Source organism: Balearica regulorum, chromosome 6, assembly GCF_011004875.1.
Source record: "Balearica regulorum gibbericeps isolate bBalReg1 chromosome 6, bBalReg1.pri, whole genome shotgun sequence".
Taxonomy (NCBI): domain Eukaryota; kingdom Metazoa; phylum Chordata; class Aves; order Gruiformes; family Gruidae; genus Balearica; species Balearica regulorum.
Genome location: NC_046189.1, coordinates 1,448,698 through 1,461,753, shown reverse-complemented (window position 1 = coordinate 1,461,753; position 13,056 = coordinate 1,448,698). Strand labels below are relative to the sequence as shown.

Here is a 13,056-nt window from a genome sequence, read left to right as displayed (position 1 = left end):
AAAGCAGATGCTGTTCTCATTTCTAGCATTAGATGGCTGCATCTCAAGTTGCTTGGGTTTTCTACCATTTTAAATGAGGTAAATACCTAATTGACATGAATGCAATTTCTTTTTTTTTTTTTTTTTCTTTAATACTGTCTATGCAGTCCTCCCTCCAGTTTCTAACAGGACCTGCACAAGGACAGCCTGGTTTACTGTTACGCTACAGGATTTCATACCTGGAGTGTAATATTCCTCACCCAACTGCTATTTGGGCTTTTATGGCACATACCCTTTGAAGTGCAGCAGTCTAGCCACTGGTAAGCTTACGGAAGAGTTCGATGTCTATCCAAGAGTCTCAGTTTTCTTACTTCCTTCTCCTCTTACAATGGAATTATTACCTTGTGCAAAACTTTCCTGCCTTGACCTCACTCGCGCCATGGTTTGCATTACTCTGTGATACCATCTCCACAATCAGTCAAGCGCTCTGCCTTCTGTTCTGCGCACAAGTTCTTCATTTGCTCCCCTGCTTTCAGCATCCCTGTACGTCAGTTTATTTTTAGACCAGTGTTTTTACAGCAAAGACCAGAAGCAGCACACTTTCAGTGCCAAACTGAATTCAGCTGAGATTTCTAATACTGTCAATAATTGATGTAAGGACGCTATAGTTTGATGGTCATAGAAAACTGGTACTAGCTATATGTCTGCCATCCAAGACTGTCGACCCGGAGCAGTGACTGCAGTGGTCTCCCAACTGCCCCACACCACCATTCCCAGGTTACCAGCCAGTTCACAAAGATCAGCCCAATATTGCCCAGAAGGGATTCATGCCATTCACCTCTCCATCAAAAGAATGGATTCCTTTGTTTTCTTGTGTGTGTGCAAGCTTTCTGCACCAAGAAGGATTTGATCCCCCCTAAACCAAACACCAGCTATCTTTACACTTGCAGTGCCACGGACCAGACACAAGAATCGGATTCATCAGGTACCACCACCATCTATTTCTGTTTACAAAGCATAACCTAGTACAGGAAACATCAGCAAAAGATACTCACATACAGCCACAGAGGCGAACAAGATCATGTAATCTGTGTAAATGCACCCACAACCAGCATGGATTGCTCCTAAAATTGCATAGTAAAAGTCTTTTCTATTTTCAGCGATTCACAGTATGTGCTCGTGAACAAGATTTCAACTTAGAAGGCCATCTTCTTCAAGGTATACTGTAGCTGATAACAGAGCTACACTTTGCCCTGAAATCACATAATTACGTACATCAACATAAACTTTGTTGTCTACTGATCCAGAAGTATCTAAGCTCTGGTTTGATAATTTATAACGTAAAAACTCAGATTACTGTTCTCTGTCACAAACTGCCTTCATAGGTTTTGCAGAGCTTCAAGCAAGAACTTGTTTTTTTAATGCTAAGACTTCATTCACAATTCATTATGATTAAGCCCATCATCAACTGCGCCATTTGAGGCACAGGGAGAGGCAGCAGTCTGTCTTCAGTGCAGTGCATAGCACTGACTTGGTACAGGGATGAAGAAAAGCCCAATAGAAAGGCAGGTGAATACAGCCTCCAAAGTATTCGATACCTACCACGTGCAATCAGAATAAATTCCCTGCTGTTCACTTCTAGTTCTCTCCCTCCTCTTTTGATTGTGTTTCCAGGATTCTGTGAGATGCAATGTTCATTCAAATGCATCCTTCAGCCCCTACCAAGCTCTGACAGCAGGTAAGAGTTGGGGGAAATAAAAAAGTAAATAAAATTTTCTCCCAACCAAAGCATTGGCTTTAGATTCAAACAGAGAATCAGTCTTGGGTAGAAGTGCACAACAGAATCCATATGGAAAATAATTTATTTTAGGAGGCTTATTTACATCAAGTAGGTGAGGAAAAACTGAAATGCAAATGCAGATCACGGTAGCCAATTTCTCTTCCAGTCCACTGGAAGGATCGGTTACTCATCTAACACTAGCTTCAAACATACCTGACTGTGTGTGGCTTCTTCACCTTGCTTTCCCTTCCTCTTCATCACAGAATGAAGACAAGACACACAGATTTGAGCATACTCACTACCAAACATATCTGGGTCACACTGCCGCTGAGTAAGAATGGCAGCAATAGAATTAAACTTGGAGAACTTCAGTTAATTTTTGACAGTAATCACCACCTACAGCAGAGGTGAGGTTTACAGAAATCCAGGGGTTGGTTTGTTGACTAGCAGCAGAAAACAACAGCAACAGGCCAGGCTTTCTGCTTTGCACATGGAGCAGGAAGGGCTGTGCTTAGCATCAACCCAACAAAGATCCTGCTAGTATCGTAGGTAGCCATTTCTTTCACTGTCCCTGAAGACGCTACAGCAGCACGAACCACACTCAAACTGCATTGTCTCCTCGGGAAGGGGGCACAAGGCAGCAGGAAACCGCACCTTCTGGCCCTCGCCAGTTTTATAAAAGGTGCCATCGCTCATCTCCTCCAACAAGTCCTCCACAAGAAACATGACCAAATATTTTCTGAGATGCCTGCGCTCCCTTTTTCCCCCAAATTCCCTAAAGAAAGAAGCCAGGCTTCTCAGCAGGGTGTACATCCTGCTGTGGTGCAAAAGCCCAACCTCTGGTTCAGAGTCCTGCTACCTTGCCTGTACCGTGACTTCGAGAAGTCCCCTCCAGACTCAGCCAAAGCTGAGGAACTTTTTTTTTTACTATTATTTTTTTTAAAGTCTATGCTGAATGGAGAAGCAATTCTCTTTTCATTTGAAGAAACACGTTCCATCTATGCAGCGCTCTAAAATATAATCCAGCCTGCAGGAAAGCTCAGTTTTACCTAGAAATTCTCCTTGGCCATCTGCACCACAGGTCTTGCCCTTCCACTGGTCCTTGGGAATTAGATAACCTTTACATTCTTACTCGTTTGCAATTTGAGCCACCGCATTCAAAGTCAAGGCCAATAGCCCATCTTCCATCTCATCCCACCTTTTCCGAATTAGCCAATATTCACAAATACCTGCCCCGTTAGCGCTGCGTTTCCAGAGTGGAGACTTTCCCCTTCTCACCACCACACTTGCACCCTTCCGTGAGCCACCAAGCTCTCAAGGTTAAAACTCACAGGCTACTACATTTTTCAGAATCCTCAGCATTTCAAAAGGGTTATTTATGCAGTTTTTCTTCACTTAACACTTTTGTGCGCGTTATTTGAGCAGAACAGCAAACCTCACAGCTCTACGCCTTCTATGAACCCACAGCAAGAAGGCAGGCCAGTTTTTTGCTCACCACAAGAACTACCTGTATTTGGGATTTTCACAGAATCCAGAACAAACACTAACAAAAACTAGGTAACTAGAGCTCCCATGGGGAAAACTGTAACTTTCCTAATACTTTGAACAACACTCTCTTTCTGAATACTTGCTGGGAACAGCTTGCAACAGAATTAATTCATTGTTTCGGGCTTACATTTTGAGTCCTTTTCTTGGAGCGATGCACACAAAACACACAGTTTTGTCAACACAACACCAGAACTAACTTGAACATTTTCCTACCGAGCAAACACAACATAAGCTTTTCATATTAGCAGATTAGGAAAACGCAACACAATAAAACTATGTTAACTGACTAGAGATAACTTTGTGAAAGCTACAGGTTTTTACCGAAATAAAATGAAAAACCACACCAGTGCGAGCAGCAGGCCAGTTATGAATAACTCCTATTTCTCAAATTTAAGTTAATGCCAATTATATCAGCAAACTAATGCTATCGTGCCCGTTTGACAAATGAAATTTGATTTTACACAGAATGAGTCGCAGTATACTAATGCTCACAGAATTTAACAGTAATTAAGTCTTAGTGACAGACATCTCATTAAAGCACCAGTTCTTCAGAAAAATTAATAAAGTGAATTATTTCCTATGTGTGAAATAACAAAATTCTTCACTACTCATAAAAGATAAATGGAGTTGAGTTCAACTGGATGTCAGTGTTCACCAGAATGAAAGAGCGACGTGCTTAAAAAGCTCATTTAAAACAATACATCGCTATGCTGCTAGTGCCCATTCTGAGATGTTAATCTCCTACACATTATTTTATCCTATGATTGCAAAAAACCAAAACCCTTACAATACAATTATTAACCCAACAGCTTACTGGTTTGTTATAAAATGTACAGATGCATATATCCAGAAAAGGTCTACAGGAGATCAAACTTGAAAGAAGACAAGAGTGAACGCAGGAACAAACCCAGGCACGACAGCCAGGTTGTACCCAAGGCAGGGTCTTCAATTTGTCATTTCAGCAAGTCACACGTGCAACACGCAGAGCTGAAAAACCTGCCGAATGCTTCCCTAGACATCTTCGCCTCCTGGGCAACACGCTGGCACAACAACCCTTTGGCATATCCTATGGATTCTGGCTCCTTGCTGGTCCTCAGCCAAACTAAATGGCTGTCTCTGAGGTCTCTTAGGGTAAAAAAAATAATAAAATAAATAAGTAAATTCACAAAACCTAATCTTGACCAAACTAGAAAGAGGCTTCTTATTAGTCTAAGATCTAATTTTCAAATTGCAACTTTTGGGTTTTTAAATACTTCTTGTACGAGGAACAAAGGTTCAATCATTTGATGAGGGCAGACAGCTAAGTGTGCCCGTGACCACAAGTCAACACACATTCCTCTGCGCTAGAAGACGGTAGTTTGAAGCAGATTTTATACAAACTTTTCTGAGGTAATATTCAGTAGGAAAACATGAAAGAAAAAAAATATGAAGTTGATCAAGATGTGTCTAGTAGCGAATGCCATGAAAAAAAGCCCGAATTTTTATAGAGGAAGGCCAAGCTATAATTCCTTGCAAAAGGAAAACCACAGAAGCTTTCCAAGAGATTTTACAGTCTTTTCCAAATTGTTCCCTTTTTCAACATCATTATGCAACCTCTGTGTGCTTTCCTGCTTCTCTACCCCCTTATTTTACCCATTTCCCCACCCCAACAACTTCTAAATTTTGTAAGGCATAGCTCCTTTCAGATAGCCAGAAATACAGTGCATATTTGTCTCTTCTCCTACTCTCAGTTTAAACTGCCTGAATCTTTCCGGCGAAGAAGCGTTGCCCAAAATCTGCTTGCTATTCAAGCAGTCCTGGCAACGACAAGCATCACTTCATGAATCATCTGTTATATATTGCCTTATCAACGTGGTCCACTGCAGGATAAAGTAAACCTGGCCCACTTCAGTTTTCTGCATAACACAATCAAAATGCAAGTGGCATTAATTACTACAGCGGTCTGAGGAGTTCCCTCATCCAAGGACTCGAATATAGACACAGTATTTGTAAGAGACAATCTAAATCAAATCAGAATGCTAAGACACATTTCTTCCCCCACCACACACAGCTTTTACTTTAATCTGTTAGAAGACTATTTATCCCTTTTACTAGGTAAAAACATTGCCACATTTCTAATTATTAAAGCAGATAGCCTTAGCGTTTCTGCTGTTTCTCAGCTTAAACAATTTGAGGCAAAACCACGTATTTTCATGGATTTTTCCCCCTGCCCCTACCCAGACCTCTGAGATCAGCGAGCAAGCTGAGGAGAGCCAGGTTCCTTTCACTGCTTTGCAGCACTGGTATGCTTGGACCTGGGGAACCTGGAAGCAAAGGTAAATGGAAAACGGACTCAAAACTCAAAAGCAATTTTGAATTCAGCGACAAGACACATCCTGGCAGCTTCACTGTCCAGTAGCACACGCTTTTACAAACGCACAAAGGATTCCAGCAGGAGTCTGATAAAATTTGAACCCAAGGGCTGGCCTTGCAGACTAGGAAGTAGGATTGAAAAAGATTACAGAAAAGCAATGGGATAACTGGAAAGAAGCTAAAGGTAAACTGGAAGAGTAATGAAGTAGAAGATGACCCCACCAAAGAAGCCAGCAAGAAGAGTTAAGAATACTTGGCAAATATTTAATGAGTGTTGCTACCAGTGTCCAAATAACATGCTCAATTAATATTTCTTTGTGGTTTGTGACAAGCTTTGCTTGTGTCCAAGCTTTTTGTAACAGGCTAGCAACAGATACTATTCAGCAAATAAACTCTTCCGATAATATTACCATGTGTAGTCAACCGTAGATGCAAGACAAGTGGAAATATGGTCCCAAGGACTTGGGGGTTGTATTATACATACATAGATACACACACACACACACACACACGTATACACAATGCCAAGGAGTGTAACACAATCACTACTTTAATTGGAAAAGGACACAAAATAAATGTTTTAACCCTAAGATTAAGTTGGCACAGCTGGGCAGCGAGCACTCAGGTTTTCAAGCCCTGGAGAGAGCATCCCATTAGCACACACTTAGGCCACTTAACCCAGACCGCCGCATGCCACCTTTGAGAAAATACGAGGACAGCTAGTCACTGTGACCTTAGAAAGGCACAGCATGGCATACAAGCGTTAGAGGAATGCTTCAAACAATCAAAGTGCCAAAAATGAAGACAGCAGTCTTTCAGTGGAACATGCCCAATATTCAGCTGATCAAGAACGTAAGTGCCCCACAATAAACTGTCAGTTTGCCCTCCTCAAGGGAAGGCTGCACAACAAGTTTTAAGAGACACTCAACATACTAACTGCTTTTAGCACAAGGTATTTGATAAGTACGTTTGTGAGCAATCCATTGTAAAAACTCTTGCCTATTCCCAGCTCTGGAAGATGAACGAAATTTGGCCTAGGACATTTGACCCTATCACACACTATGTGTTTGATGGCAATTTTTTGTCTCAACGTTTTGAATGTGTTTGGGCACATTCATGTACAGAAAGTCTGTAGCTTCCTCAGATTTGAAACCTACAAATGATCCTACAGGGCAAGTTTCAGGCACTGCACCTAGTTTCTGAATTACAGATGTACCTTAAGATGGCTTTAAAAAAAACTCTATTCCCCAGAAAGCACAAAGCCATTTCAAAGAGAGATTAAGAGGGCAATCTAATCTAAAACCATGGACTCATGCTCAATTTTAACCTGTATTTTTAACAAGTCCTACTCCTTGTCCTTGCAGTTCAACATGTGATTTAGGGTTAAAGACTGAGATCAACTCCACCTTTTCAGCAGTCTATAAACAGGCAGCTCCCGTGCTTCCACCTCTGCCCATGGTAGAAGGCAAAAAGCAAAACGAGCACTCGCCATGGGAGCAGAAAGTCACGCTTGCTCAAGCACTGCTTTTGAGGGATGTGCAAGCCACATGACAGGCAAGCTACCTGCTCGTGGTGAAAGCAGAAAGACCCAGCGGGTTGGACAGAGCTTCCTTCCAAAACCACCCCTAATTCAACACAGGTCCAAGGGACTTGCAAACCTTCTCCAATCCAGATACTCCAAGGGCCCGGGAGGCAGCCTGCAGTTCAAGCCCTTCAATATCTGGGCAAAATGCATTTCTTCAAGACAACCCACAGCAATCTGCATCCACTTAACTATTTCTTATCAGCTCCTAGTACTAGTAACTTCTTCAGAAGTTCATCAATCTACAGGTGTCTGTAAGCACACCACTGCTAGTTAAAAGAAAAACTCATTTTAAGCTCATTGTTGTTCTTCCCTTGTCTGCGTTAATGGGATGCTGACCGTGAAACATGAGCACAGCAAAGCAGTAAGCTGCATCTTGACCAGCACGAAGATGAACATATGCAAGAAACTACTTTTTCTGGTTTATTCCTTTTTGCTAGCGAGTCACCCTCAAAAGGCAAGCAATAAATGAAACTAACTCCCACTAAGGAGTTCACCTGCACTGCACATCAGGACCTTGGTGTCCTGAACGTGGGGCTGACGGATGCTCCCTGGGCTTCTCCAGAACTCCTGCACTGCTTTCTCTTGGTGCTGACCACAAGTTCGGTAGCTCACACCTGCCAGTTTTCTTCTACTTTAGGGTAGTCCGTTGGAGATAGCGCTACACGAACAGAGACCGCTCAACAAACGTTTCCTCCCCAAGGAATAAAAGCTTTCATGCCACACGTATGCTGTTCTTTCATGCCTCCATCCCATTAAGTAAATGACAAATTCTTCTGGTATTCTGAGGTAATTTTCAAAACGCATTTCATGCATTTTCTAATCTGTCCACTTTCTAAAGCCAAGTCCTGAAGCAAACCCAAAGAAATTATAGGATGGCAAAGTTAAATTTTAAAGATTTAAAGGGCTGTGGATTTTATATTTTTCCCTAAGTTCAGACAACCAAGGGCACAGCTTAAAATCAGCAACGGAAATCTGTCAGATGCGCATGCTAAAACATGCCATCCAAATATGAAGCATATAATCCTGGAAAGCCGCGTCTTACACATTTCACTTTATACAGAAAATCTGCAGTCGCTAAAACTTACTCTTTCTAACTGGGTGGCATTTTACATTTCAAAATGTAATTGAGTGAACATGTTGCCATGGTTACGGTAGGATTCTGCAATAACTTTGTTGCCTTGTAATTGCTGTATATTTGTATACAAGCAGCTGAGCTTTCTTAATTCAGTGCCCTCTTAACTCTTTCAGAGAGGCTGCAGAGCAACAACTGCAGCTTTTAGGCTGAAAACTCCACACATACAGCCGCGGTGGAAACATCAGAAACGATTAAAACTCAGTGCCGCGACAGACCGCATTACAAAAAAAAAAAAAAAAGAAACCTTGCCAAGAACCAGATTATTATATAAACTTCAGAGCTCCTTAGCTTTTAAAAATGTTGCCATTAAAAAAAGTCCAATTCAGATAATTAACTCCAGGTAGCTTTTGGCAACAACCGAAAGCACTTTGACAGCAGCAAATACAGCACAAGTCCCATTTATTGACAGTACATAATACCAGTAAATCAAAATGCATTGGCAAGGAGATTATTCACTCAACGGTGAAATACACTGTAGCGCGGAGGGCCAAAATAATACTCGCTCCATCTCTTCAGTCTCAAATTAGCATTATGAAGATAACGGAATACAGCTGTTGGAAACAAGCATGAAATAAAGCCGCCCGGATATCCCTGTTGAGAAGAAATGGAGAACACCGGAGAGCACCTACACCCCGCTCCACCGCCCTGAGCTGCACGCCCCATCCCAGATTTACAAGTGATTTTCACATCCCGAATCCACCCACACCTTTCCAACGCAGATCCCACTTCTTAGGAACGTTTTTAGACCTGTAAACCAGTCTGGAATATCAAGCAAGCCTGTAACATGAAATCTGCTCTTATGGCCAGAAAACAAGCGGTTGTGGTGACAAGCCTAATTTATGTAAATCTTCTGAAGCAGGCTACTGACAAGCAAACAACCACTCAAAAAAAAAAAAACCCAACAACCAACCTTCCACTATCACAAAATGCGTGCACAAAACAATTACGCAAGTGTTTTGAATAAAGGGCAGGTTTACTTCCCTTTAAATGCTACGCTGCGCGGAGCTATAATGTCAAATAATTGTTATGTAAATACATTTGCTTACTGAAGATGTCATGCTGCGTTAGCCACGCCACAAACACTCAAAAGATAACATTTAAGGACCCGAGAGATTGCACAGCATCTTTCCTGATAAATTCCTGCAGCAAAACCCACACACAACCGCTCGGCAACACCTCCCTGCGCGCTCCTCCGAACGCAGAACAATCTTTTTGTTGTTGTTGTTTGTTGCTCGTTTATCGTTGCACAAACCCAAGCTTTACATTTCAGAGCGGCACACGCGCTTCATCCACCAGCAGCTCCCCAAAAAGCAGTATTTTGGGGGCGGGGGGGGGGGGGGGGGAAGAAGGCGCAGCCGGCGGAGGACGGAGCCCTACCTCGGCTTGGACCTGTCATTCTCCCTTGCAGCCCAACGTTACCTCAGGACTTCCAAAAAGCGCGGTGATGCTGAGGAGAATACCCCTTGTTTTCTCCTCCTAGCTACAAAAAAAAGCCATTTTTAATAATTTTCTTCAAGGGACCGGTGCTCCGGGGGCCGGGGGCGATCTCCCTGGCCCAAGCCCCGGAGCCGCTGCCCCGTCAGGCAGCCCCGGGCCCGGCGTGAGGCGCGTTCCGGCGGGGCCGCGGGCGGAGCCGGCTCCGACACAAACTTTCCCCAAGTCCCGCGTTATTCCCGGAGCGAAGAGGGGAGACGGGGCGGGGGGGGGGCAGGTGGGGGGGTGCGTGTGAAGAACCGACCCCGAGCCGCGGCCCGCTCGGCGCCGCAGGGCCCCACCGCGGGCGTCGCCCCCGCCGCAGGGCCGCCGCTCCCGCCCCGCCGCACCGGCCAGCGTCCGCGCCCCGCCGCCCCCGGGCCCACGCCCTCGCCACAGCCCTCGGCCCGGCCGCCGCCGGGCGCAGCACTCACCGCTGCCCGCATCGCTCCCCGCCGAGCCCCGCGCAGCACCGAGGCGGCGGCGCTGCTCGCCGCGGGGGGGGGGGGGGGGGGGGGGGGGCGGGGGGGGGGGGGGGGAGAGGAGGAGCCGCGGCCGCCCGGGAGGGGAGGGATGAGGCGTGGCCAGCGAGGGAGGGGCGGGGCTTGCGGGATGGCCGGCCCCACCCGCCTCATTCACAAAAAACGCGAGCGGCGGGGAGGCCCGGCGCGCTGAATGGGCGGGAGCGCTGCCCGTCACGCCCCCCCGGCCCGCCCACCGCACCGCTACGCCCATGCTGCGTGATGGCGCGCGGCGGCCCCGCCCCGCCGAGCGCGGCGTCCAATCAGCGCGCGGCGAAAGCCGCCGAGCGGCTCAAATCCACCCGCCACTGCCGCACGGGCGAATCCGATTGGCGCAGGGAGCTGCCCATCACCTCCCCCTCCGGAACCCTCCGCGCTTCACGGTCGGAGCACAGCGGCAAAACAGCCGCGCGCCGCCGATCCCTTTAAGAACCCGGCGGCCGGGAGAGGCCCCGCCGCAATTAAAAGCCGGCGGGGAGAAAAGCGCGCGGCTTTAAAGGAGCCGCGTCGCGGCCAGTCGGGCGCCAGTCGGCGGGGGCGGCACGGCCCGGGGGCGGGGGGGGAGTGAGGCGGAGGGGTGCCGCGTACTGACCTGGGTGGCGGCGGGCGAGGCGGCGATGCTGTGCGGCGATAGCCCCGGCGCGGACACCGCGGCGCGCGCGCCACCAACGGACTCAGCCCGTGACGGGATCCGCCATCTTGGAATTTTTAGATGGAGAGTCACGTGGTGCGACCATTTTCCCCCCCGGCCAATCAGGAAGCGCGGTTTATTTATAGCTACGGCTCCCTCTTTCCTACCCCCCCCCCCCGTCCCGTCCCGACGGGGGGAAGGGAACCAATCAGGCCACGCCCTGGCCCCCCGGCCCCGCCCCGTGGCGCGCGGCCCATCGCCTAGGCGACGGCGCGGCCCGGGGGGCTCCGGCCGGTGTCCGCCATGTCGGCGCCGGGCCCGCAGTCCCTCAGGGACCGGCGGCGAAGCCCGGCCCGTATCGGGGCAGCTCGGCCTCGGAGGCGGGATGGAAACCCGGAGCGGGGTTTGGGTCCCCAGAAGCCCCGCTGACCCCGGGTAGGCCGGGTCCCCTCAGCCTCGGAGGCCCATGCGGGCAGGGACCCTCGGCTGGCAGCTTGGGCGTAGCGGCCGCCTCTCGCCTCCGCGCCACAACGCGCCCGGGCGGCTTGGCTGGCCGTACGGGAGGGGAGCCAGGGCTGTGGTGGAGCGGTCGTTTACCTCCATCCCCTCCCACCTGGTGACATCCTGGTGGCCGAGACCAGACTCCTGTGTCCGAGGAGCAGCACGAAGTGAGGAGCCCTCCAGGCAGCCGTTCCTACAAAGTCACGCAAGTGCGGCAAACTCCTCTTTCCCCCCCGTCTCTCCTTGACCCGCGGCTGCCCACAGGCTCCTCCACAGTTTCATCTGCATCTGCTGAGGTGGAAACGTAACAAAGAGCTAGATTCGTTTGGCTGTGGGAAACACGAGGCGGAGGACAGAGCTGTTTGTTAGAGAAACACCTGTGGCGATACGTGCCTTTGAAGTTCATTCTTCCACTTGTAACAATAAAAGTTGTGTGTTTTGTCTTCTTCCCTTATGTCAGCTTGACATACCTAAGACTATGGGGTTTTGATTCTCAGGATTCTAATGGAGATAGGTTGACTAGAAATACCGTAGAAAATGCAAGCCATGGTAGATATAGAGTATTTTAATAGAATATGAAACTTTTTTTGGTCAGGTTTTTTGCATCCAAGATCCCACTCCTGAAGTGTGTTTTTTCTTCTATCCATCAAATATTGTCTACAAAAATGGCTGCTAACACTACTGCTTTTAATAGCAAACCGCTGAATCAAGATACAAAAAATGAAAAGGGGAGAGCATAGTTCAAAAATCTTTACAAATCTTTGTCTCAATTACCAAGACTTAAAAAAAAAAAAAGGAATTGTTCAGCATACTTACCTCTGCCCATGTTTTCCTAGCAACCATTCAACATTTCATTGATTTTTCTATTTTTCTAAAGAATTACCCTATTGAACTGTCAAGTCTTCTCTAGCTGCAGGTTTTGGATTGGCCAAGCCTGTGGCTGGCACGACTCTTGTTTCGCTTGCGTTTCGTTCTTTTACATTTGGCCAGCACAATGCCTGAAACCAAGAAGCCACACTGCAAACGTGAAAGTAAACCACCATGGTAATCGTAGAAAGACAACTCCTTTTTCTGTTCAGCTCAGTTCTGGCTGAGGTGAAGGCTCAAACCTCCGCTCTCCCATCCAAGAACCTTCCAGAGGATTCTTGTACTTTACCTCAGTGGAGCCCTTGGTTTGCACGGACTTAAAGGGGTTGATGGCACCAGGCTGGGCGCAGTGGTCTGCTCTCACACCTCTGGTAGCACTCAGGGTCCCTGAGCCATACTCTTAGCCCGTTAAATACATGGAGGCTTCCCACTTAGCTTTCAAGGAGTTTCTTAATATGAAACATAAAGTTCCTAATTCATAGGCAGCCATCCCAGCACACTTCTGGTGGTTTTGATTAATTGGCTCTTGCTAAACTGTTTTTAAACTTCCAGATTTTCCTTAAAGAAAAATGAACTCCTGTAGTTGAGCCATCTGGATTTACATAAATTCTGGGACTTGACAGGAATTACTAACAACTTTGTCCCTCCCTCAAAATTTACATGCATGTGGTAGTATATAAACAC

General features: G+C 46.9%; 1 protein-coding gene across 11 annotated transcripts in view; it reads right to left on the bottom strand.

Moving 5' to 3' along the window:
- Nucleotides 1-11,137, bottom strand: part of HDAC4 (histone deacetylase 4) — a 248,648-nt gene extending 237,511 nt beyond the window's left edge. For 5 of the 11 annotated variants that reach the window (XM_075755854.1, XM_075755859.1, XM_075755865.1 and 2 more), the window contains exon 1: nt 10,287-10,352. The gene's annotated coding sequence lies outside the window, so the exon portion shown is untranslated. Of the gene's footprint in view, nt 1-9,798; nt 9,855-10,286; nt 10,353-10,965 lie in introns of those variants that run through there. The other 6 variants (XM_075755867.1, XM_075755853.1, XM_075755857.1 and 3 more) reach the window with 3 other exon arrangements.
- Nucleotides 11,138-13,056: the final 1,919 nt, after the last annotated feature.